At 44.4% G+C, this 8,564-nt stretch overlaps 1 protein-coding gene across 4 annotated transcripts in view; it reads right to left on the reverse strand.

Annotated features, from left to right (window-relative positions):
* CMKLR2 (chemerin chemokine-like receptor 2) overlaps window positions 1-8,528 on the reverse strand; it is an 85,210-nt gene extending 76,682 nt beyond the window's left edge. For 2 of the 4 annotated variants that reach the window (XR_010839182.1, XR_010839181.1), the window contains exons 1-2: window positions 8,218-8,504; window positions 2,412-2,868 (exon numbers count right to left, since the gene is read on the reverse strand). The gene's annotated coding sequence lies outside the window, so the exon portion shown is untranslated. Of the gene's footprint in view, window positions 1-2,411; window positions 2,869-8,217 lie in introns of all 4 variants that reach the window. The other 2 variants (XM_067026658.1, XM_067026664.1) reach the window with 2 other exon arrangements.
* Between the last annotated feature and the right edge of the window lie 36 nt (window positions 8,529-8,564).

An 8,564-nucleotide genomic window follows, 5' to 3' on the forward strand; every position in this document is an offset into this window, starting at 1 on the left:
TCCTTCTTCTCTTTGAGTCCTGGGGGTCTAAGAAATTGAGTTTGGGGTCTCTGTGTGTGTGGGGGTCTGGCACCTGCAGATTCACCCAAAAATCATCAGCTACCCCTTTGGGCAAAAAGAGCACAGCCTGCTGTTGAACTATGGTGTGCCAGTTGCCCGAGTACTGCTAATTCCCCATGGTTCGCCAGGCGCCCGCGGTCCGCCAGGTGCCCGCGGTCCGCCAGGTGCCCGCGGTCCGCCAGGTGTCTGCGATCCACCAGATGCCCATGGTTCATGAGGTGCTCTGCCCACGGTCCACCAATTGCTTAAGGTCTGCTGAACTGTCATCCTTCAGCGTTGTAACTGCCGCACTGAATCTGCCCTCATCCCCTTAGCTTCCCAGCCCTTCTTTGCTTCTCTACACACACCTCCCCGTGACTATTAGTGAAAGTTCGTGTGACGGATGCACAGTGAGGCCAAACAAACCAAAATGTCAGAGTTTGGAGCAGAGAAAGGTTTATTCCAGGGCCATGCAAGGAGACAGAGCTGTACCCTTTGACCAACATCTCCCTATTTCTCCCACCCTCAGTCTCTGGCAACCACTGTTCTGTTCTCTGCTCCTATGAACTAGACTTTTTAGATTCCACGGAAAAGTAAGATCACACAGTGTTTGTCTTTCTGTGTCTGGCTTATTTCCGTAGCATAATGTCCTTCAGGTTCATCCACGTTGTAGCAAATAACAGTACTTACTTTTTTTTTTTTTTTTTTTTTTGCGGTACGCGGGCCTCTCACTGCTGTGGCCTCTCCCGTTGCGGAGCACAGGCTCCGGACGCGCAGGCTCAGCGGCCATGGCTCACGGGCCCAGCCGCTTCGCGGCATGTGGGATCCTCCCAGACCGGGGCACGAACCCGTGTCCCCTGCATTGGCAGGCGGACTCTCAACCACTGCGCCACCTGGAAAGCCCCTGGTACTTACTTTTAAAAAAACCCTGAATAATATTCTATTGTATATATCTATATACCACGTTTTGCTTATCCATTCATCCATCGATGGACACTTAAGTTGTTTCCATATCTTGGGTACTGTAAATAATGCTGCCATGAACACTGGAGTGCAGATCTGACTTTGTGAGATACCATTTCCTCTGGATATACACCCAGAAGTGGGATTGCTGGATCATATGGTAGTTCTGTTTTTTATTTTTTATGGAAACTCCATTGGGTTTTCTAGAATGGTTGTACCTACTCACACTCAATTATTTTTGATGGGTTTAAGGACTTCTCCACTTCCCACTAGAGAAGTCCCCGTACTACTGCTATGTTCCTGAATAAGACACGTCTTGCCACTTAAACAATTTTAGGCTGAGAAATCACACTACTAACACCCGACAGAAAACAACGCAATGCAGAAGCCATCAAGCAGCAAGCTAGCCAGGCACCAGCGGTGCCCTTTAGGCAGTGTGGTTGCTGCCGTTGGGTCCCACGGATGCGCCAAGCAGTCCAAGGACCTACCACCTCCGTTTGGTGAAACCACTCTGCCATGCAGTGCCAGTTGTTCTAAAAACCTACCCTGGATTTGTTTTGAGCATAAATAGTAAGACACACACGCAGCGAAAATAATTGTGATGAGGAAGAAGTCCTGTACTAATTTCACAGTCCCCTAGAAACAGGAGGGCCACCAGGGGAGACAGTCTGCAGGATCAGCAGGAAGAGAGAGGTGAACTGGGGGCAGGGTCCTTTCTGGAGGTTTTCTCCAGAGGGAATGGGCAAGATAAACAAGAGCAGGAAGTATGATTGGAGAGTTTGAACAGTTACTAGGAACCCTGGACCATAAGGCTGGTCTCCAGTAGTCTCACACCTGGCCCTGCAGTGATTAGGGCAGGGGATAGAGTCCTGGATTGCAGAGGTCTGATAAAAGGATCCGCCTGGGTAGGGGGTATGGACTCTGAATTGGTTTGCTTGCATATCAAAGTTTTGCTGGCAGGCAAGTTGCTTGTTATCTCTTGGATGTAGTTAATCCTGGAGAGTGGGTTCCCAGTGTCCACAGGCTCCAAATGCCAGAGAATTAGGAGTACATTAAATGAGATAGTACAGTTAATACAACTGACCCTGTGGCACTCGAGCATTTCTTAGAGGCTTTGGTGGTAAGGATGATACCTTAGTCATAGTAGATACGAAAAATGAACAAGTTCTAGAAACCTGCTGTGCAACACTGTGCGTACAGATAAAAATGCAGTATTGTATACCTGACTATCGGTTAAGAGGGTAGATCTCATTAAATGTTCTTACCACAATAAAATGAAGTATAATAAAATAAATATAACAGTAGGGAACTGCATTATTACAGTATTTTACGAGGCAAACGAGCAGGAAATGGATCACTAACACACCTATTAGTAAAATTAGCAAAAGTTTGAAAGGTTTGTTACTTACAGTTTACCAGGCAGGGTAGAATATAGCAGGATCCCGGGGGAAGAAAGCTGCTAGCTCTGGAAGGCAGACACCCCGTGGGTGATATTGCTGTAAATGATCCCGGAGACGTTTAGGGGAGGAGTAGGGGAGGCTGCTGTAAGTGTGGAGCGACACAGCTGGGTTGGGTTCCAAGGGGGTCATTCTGCATAAGAGCTTGAGGAGGAGGCTAAGTCCTCTTCAGCAGTGAACGCGTGGGCTGGGGTGATGCTATCTGCGGCAAGGTCCTTTCCAACAGTGAGCCAAAATCCTTTTTGAAAGGTGGTAAATCCTCTGTAGCCTGGTTCATCTATTTTGATGCTGGAAAGCCGCACGCAGGGCTGCCAGGCAGCAGATATTCTCTCTGCTCTCAGGTCCCTGGTGGTCTGGACAAGTTGTTCTGGCAGGCTCAGGTTCAGGTGGGGAAGCAGCCCCTCAGTTTCTGAAAAACAACAGCAATGACAACAATGACCACCACCACCAACAACAACAACAAAATGACTCCCGTTTGTTATTCACTGTATGGTCATGTACAAGAGATTCTGAGGTCCATTTAGGAGCAAATACCCATAAATGGTGTTTCCAAGGATGCCAAAGTTTTCAACCTTACAGCCTCTTCTCCAAAAGCCTCTTGAGTCAGGCTCCTGCTCCAGAGTCCATCATCAGAACTCTACTTCTCTAATTTTCTCTACTGTCTAATTTATTTTAGATTAAATTTTAATTTAGCTAATACTTTAAATAGAAAAAAATGCAGATAACTCATAAACCATAACATAATAAGCACCAGTGAAAAATTTCACTCTCTTTACCATCATCTTTCCCATTTCTCACAACCTCAGCTCTGCCATAAATGATTTTATTAATTTCCTGAGTTTCATTTGAGTTTCTTTGTGAAAATACAATTACTATATATATTTATATTCCTAGTTCTCCTTCTCTAACACAAAATTATTATACTTTGCTTTTTTCTCTTAATATATTCTGGAGCTCTTTGCAAAATAATATTCAAATGTCACCAGTGAACTTTTAAAAAGGGGTCTATGGAATTCACATCAGCCTCTAAATTCTTCCTTATAGCAACTTCTAATATTGTTGCAAGTCAACCAGTGAAAACATCTGGGAGCTTAAATAGAGGAAAAGGCTCAAGAATATAGTTCTCATATTGATGACTTCATCATACAGAAAGGCAATAGGAATTATTGTTTTTTCTTAAGTTAAAACTCCAGAGAACATAAGTTTTGCAATGATGTTTGAGTTAAAGAAAGGAACAAGGGGACTTCCCTGATGGTGCAGTAGTTAAGAATCTGCCTGGCAGTGCAGGGGACACGAGTTTGAACCCTGGTCTGGGAAGATCCCACACGCCACGGAGCAGCTAAGCCCATGCGTCACAACTATTAAGCCCGCGTTCTACAGCCGTCGAGCCACAACTACTGAGCCCAAGTGCCACAACTACTGAAGCCCGCATGCCTAGAACCGGTGTTCCGCAACAAGAGAGGCCACCGCAAAGAGAAGCCCATGCACCACAGCAAAGAGTAGCCCCCGCGTGCCACAACTAGAGAAAGCCCTCATGCAGCAATGAATACCCAGCACAGCCAAAATAAATAAATAAATAAATAAATAAATAAATAAATTTTTTTTTAAAAAGAAAGGAACAAATGTTAGGTTAATAACATTTTTGGTCCTGATCATTACCAGAAGTTGAAAGCACTGTTTTTGAAGGCTACAACCTACGTTTCTGCTAGCAAGAAAAAAGGAAGAAGGAAAAGAAAAAATGTGCAAGTGGAAGCAAACGATGGGAAGGAGAGAAAGAAAAAAGAGAAAGGGGTAGAATATGGTAAAAACTGGTCAAGAATTATTGCGAACTATGCCAAACATGTCCCAGCTTTGTCTTTGTATGAAGGTGTATTACAGGTGTTTCCACAGACTATAAAAGTGGAATAGAGTTGATCTGATTAGACTGAAGGAAGAATAGGGTGAGAAGACTAGAACAGAGATGTTAAGTCTCACTGTGCATAATTTTAAATTGATCTGGGGGAAAATGTTATGATATTAGAAGTGTGGCTGCTTGCCCTGGTGCCATGCCTTTGCCTACATCCACTCCTGACAAAAGCAGAAGCAACCAGTAAAAATGTTTTTGATCTTTAGTTCTGGTGGATCGTCTGTACTTTTAGTTAGAAATAGGCTTATATTGCTATTTAGTGATTTGCCAACTTTTCTTTTTCTTTTTTCTTTTTTTTTTGCGGTACGCGGGCCTCTCACTGTTGTGGCCTCTCCCGTTGCGGAGCACAGGCTCCGGACGCGCAGGCTCAGCGGCCATGGCTCACCGGCCTAGCCACTCCCCGGCATGTGGGATCTTCGCGGACCGGGGCACGAATCCGTGTCCCCTGCATCGGAAAGCGGACTCTCAACCACTGTGCCACCAGGGAAGCCCGATTTGCCAACTTTAGACGTTATGCAGTTGACTCGAACAAGGCTAGGGTGGGGGCACTGTCTCCCCCTGCGCTCTCCTCCCCGTATTTACACGGCCATTCGCCTAGGTCCGCCATATACCTCTAAAACTTTAAGCTATAAACTTTAACTTTCATTCCCTTTCACGAACCTCTTGTTCCAACAACCAGAAAGATGAAGACATTAGCACTACTATCCTTTCCTCATCCTTCCTTCTTTTAGATGAAATTTTTGTCAAGGATGAGAAATATCTTACAGGAAAGAATCAAGAACAAGATAAAATGAATGGAGGTATTTTGTGACCATACTCATTAATTTTTAAATTGTGACCATTCTCATTAATTTTTAAATTGTGACTTGAGGGCTTCCCTGGTGGTGCAGTGGTTGAGAATCTGCCTGCCGATGCAGGGGACACGGGTTCGTGCCCCGGTCCGGGAAGATCCCACATGGGCCCGTGAGCCATGGCCACTGAGACTGTGCGTCCGGAGCCTGCGCTCCGCAATGGGAGAGGCCACAACAGTGAGAGGCCCGCGTCCCACAAAAAAAAAAAAAAAAAAAATTGTGACTTGAATGGGGCATGTGAGTGAATTCTTTTCCCTTAAAGATGACATTATACCCTTTAAAGAGGTAAAATGCCAAGCTAATGGATAAAAGCTTCATAATGATCTGACTTGTGAATAGGTAGATAGGCACAATAACAGAACTTGGGGGAAATATAATCCAAACTCTAAACCTATGGAATCTAAATTCTTTTATGACTCAGGAATGAGATCTAGGTTTTCCCTATAGCTTTCCCCCTTAAGACATTAGCCTAATGTTAGCTTACACAGCTCACAAAATACAGGTATTATTGGAATGATTTCTGGACATAAAAGAGAAGCTTTTATTCTTCCTTTGAAGAAAGAAGAATATGAAATAACATATACATAGGATCATTTTTCTCCCTGAGGAGGGAATGGGATACATATAATCCCAACCTTATTCCTAGGGTCCTTTAAATAAATATTTGCTGAATGTATGGGTTTAGATCTGTAGTGGATTAATAAAGGATTGGGGGGAAATTACAACTTTTAGTGCTTCATCGTAAAGATAATTAAACTCTGTCTAAAATGCACCCATTGCCACTTGACAGAAATCTGGTCTGGAAGGACTGCTAATCTGATGCAGGATGGCACTTCCTCTAATTTTACATGATAGTATCATGTTGGAAAAAAATGCAGCCAACCAAACTAAAATGCAATGGTTTCCTGTAACTTAGTATTTCATACTTAGTGAAAGAACACTTTCAGACTCAGATACAGACGATTATGTATCAATCTTGTGCATGCATAAAAAAGGGAAATATAAGTAAAATTGGTTATGGTGTTTTCCAAACTTCTTCACTTTCCAACTTTTCTAAAACACTTTTTGAATCAGTTGTTGATGGCTGTGATTTTCCATACAGTACTGTCTTTTGTGCCACCAAAAGTGTTGGTGGTGCACCAAGCCTTCAAAAAGTGCTCCACTATCAAATCCAGGATTTTTTCCAAGCTGCAGATCCTATTCCTCAAGTTTTGATCCCAGCACTTTCTTGATCTATCCTGAAGAGTTCAATGGACGGTTTTCAGGTAACATCCAGGACTCATTTTCCTTCTTCAATGATTTTTTTGGACTAAAACTTAAGAGCAGTTGTAACTGACTAACCGTACCATCAAGAATAATAACTAAGTAATTTCACTTTTTTTGGGGGGGGGATGTTAGGCTTACTATTTAACTGTTCAGGTATAGGTTTCCAAAGTGCATTAAGAACTAATGTACTTGGTGAGTAATTCAGGGCTGCCACGGTTTAATAGCTTGTAGCCAGTGCCATATCTCTCTTTTGTAAGTGCTGGAGAAATCTCTTTTTGGTCTTGGGAAAATCTTCCCTCTTTTTCTAAGAAAAACTCCCTTTAAGTCTGAGAGACTCCTATGTCTCTCCCTCCTCTTAATTCCTCCTCCTGTTAATTCCCTCCTCTGAGGGTTGTGGGCTTTATTATATTAAAAAATGCACTTAACTCAGTTGAAATAAGGACAATGTGAACAGCTACATTCAAGTTTCTATGTGTGGAGGGAAGGACAACTAGGTTAATATAATAGCCAACTGGCCAATAATATTGAGACCAGTTTGTAAAATGCACCCCGATTTCAGAGATGTTAAAGAGTGAAAAATGTGTGTCTTAGCATCTGTGAAATACATCATGTCATGGTGGCTGGGTTAACGGGTGATGGGTTTTCTTTGATCCGTTCCAAGGCTGGGATTTGGAAAGGGCTTGCCTTAAAAGAAATTAGTACTTTTTGGTGTGTCTAAAAAATCTAAAGGGGTTGACGAACGAACAGTTGCAATAGCCCTCGTTTAAAGCGGGGGAGAAAGTTGTAACAGGGGAAAAGATGTAGTGGGGGAGGCAGGAGCTGAGAATTACGTAAAGAATGGAAACTACGGATGCCAAAGCAATGGATAGGTTTAAAAAAGGGGAGGGGGACAATGTCACAAGCTCACCAAAAAAACATAATTATAGTTACGGCAAGAGCGGAAGAGCAAAGTAGCTCATGTTGAGATTATTTTTACGTAAGGCATAAGCTCTCCAACTGGAGGCCCTTTCCATTTTAGGTATGATAATTTTCCTTATCACAGATTATTATGATCTGTTCAGTACTGTGATTGATTTAGGTTTATATCCATTATACACAAAACTGTTTTTGCACACCACTATACTTGTAGAGAGTGGTACAGAATATAGTTAAATGACTGAGTAGATTCTGGTCAATATTCGGAACCCTTTCATATGCAATGCAGGTCTCTGAATACCTAATTTCTTTAAACATCACTTTTCTCATTTGTCCAAGGGGGGTCATAATAGCATTCGTCCTAAGATCCTATAAAGGGTTGCCCTGAGTATGAATTGCAAGAATACACACGTAAACTTTAAACACAGTGCCTAGCACAAAGTAAGCGCTCATTAAATGGCAGCTTTTGTTAGGTTCACCTCATGCGGGAAACACACGAAAACAGCGCGAACGACCAGCTCTCTTAGCTCCATTTTCTACAGTTCCTATGTGGCCTTTAATTGGCAAGCAATTTCTATTTGGTCCCTCAAATGCTAAAACCTTGATGTCTATCCTGCGCTATGAGCCTAGTCATTTGGGTTGGAAGACGTTTGATTTCACAAGCTCCGGACTGGGGCCCTGACCCTGGAGGAAGTGTTCCCTTTCAAGATGTGGGGAGGGGACAGCGCGGCGGGAGGAAGGGTACTCCAACCACCAGGGGCGGGGGTGGGCAGGGGGCGGTCCCGTGGCTCCTGCGTCAGAGGGGCCCCTGTTTTCGCACCTTTGTTGACGTCAAACCTTAATGAGGGCTGCAACGCTACATTCCCCGTGGATGTCTACGTGGGCTGAGTCGTGACTCGGGACCCGGGTCCTGCGAGTGACGCTCTCGCTCTGCTTATCCTCCCGCACTGGCGGGAGAGACGGTGGCTCCAATTTCTGGCTTCGCGGACGGCGGGCGGCGGGCGGCTCTCTGGACAGCCCGGGGGTCTGGGCGTCGTGGTGGATCCGGAATAGGAAGGGAGCGTACTCCCTGGGTCCTTGGCCTCCACCCAGGCCGGGAAGGAATCAGGGCGGCCTCCACCGAGGTGAGAACGGCCGCAGGGCGGAGTGGGGGCGGGGCGAGCGCGG

Source organism: Kogia breviceps, chromosome 2 (assembly GCF_026419965.1).
Source record: "Kogia breviceps isolate mKogBre1 chromosome 2, mKogBre1 haplotype 1, whole genome shotgun sequence".
NCBI lineage: Eukaryota > Metazoa > Chordata > Mammalia > Artiodactyla > Physeteridae > Kogia > Kogia breviceps.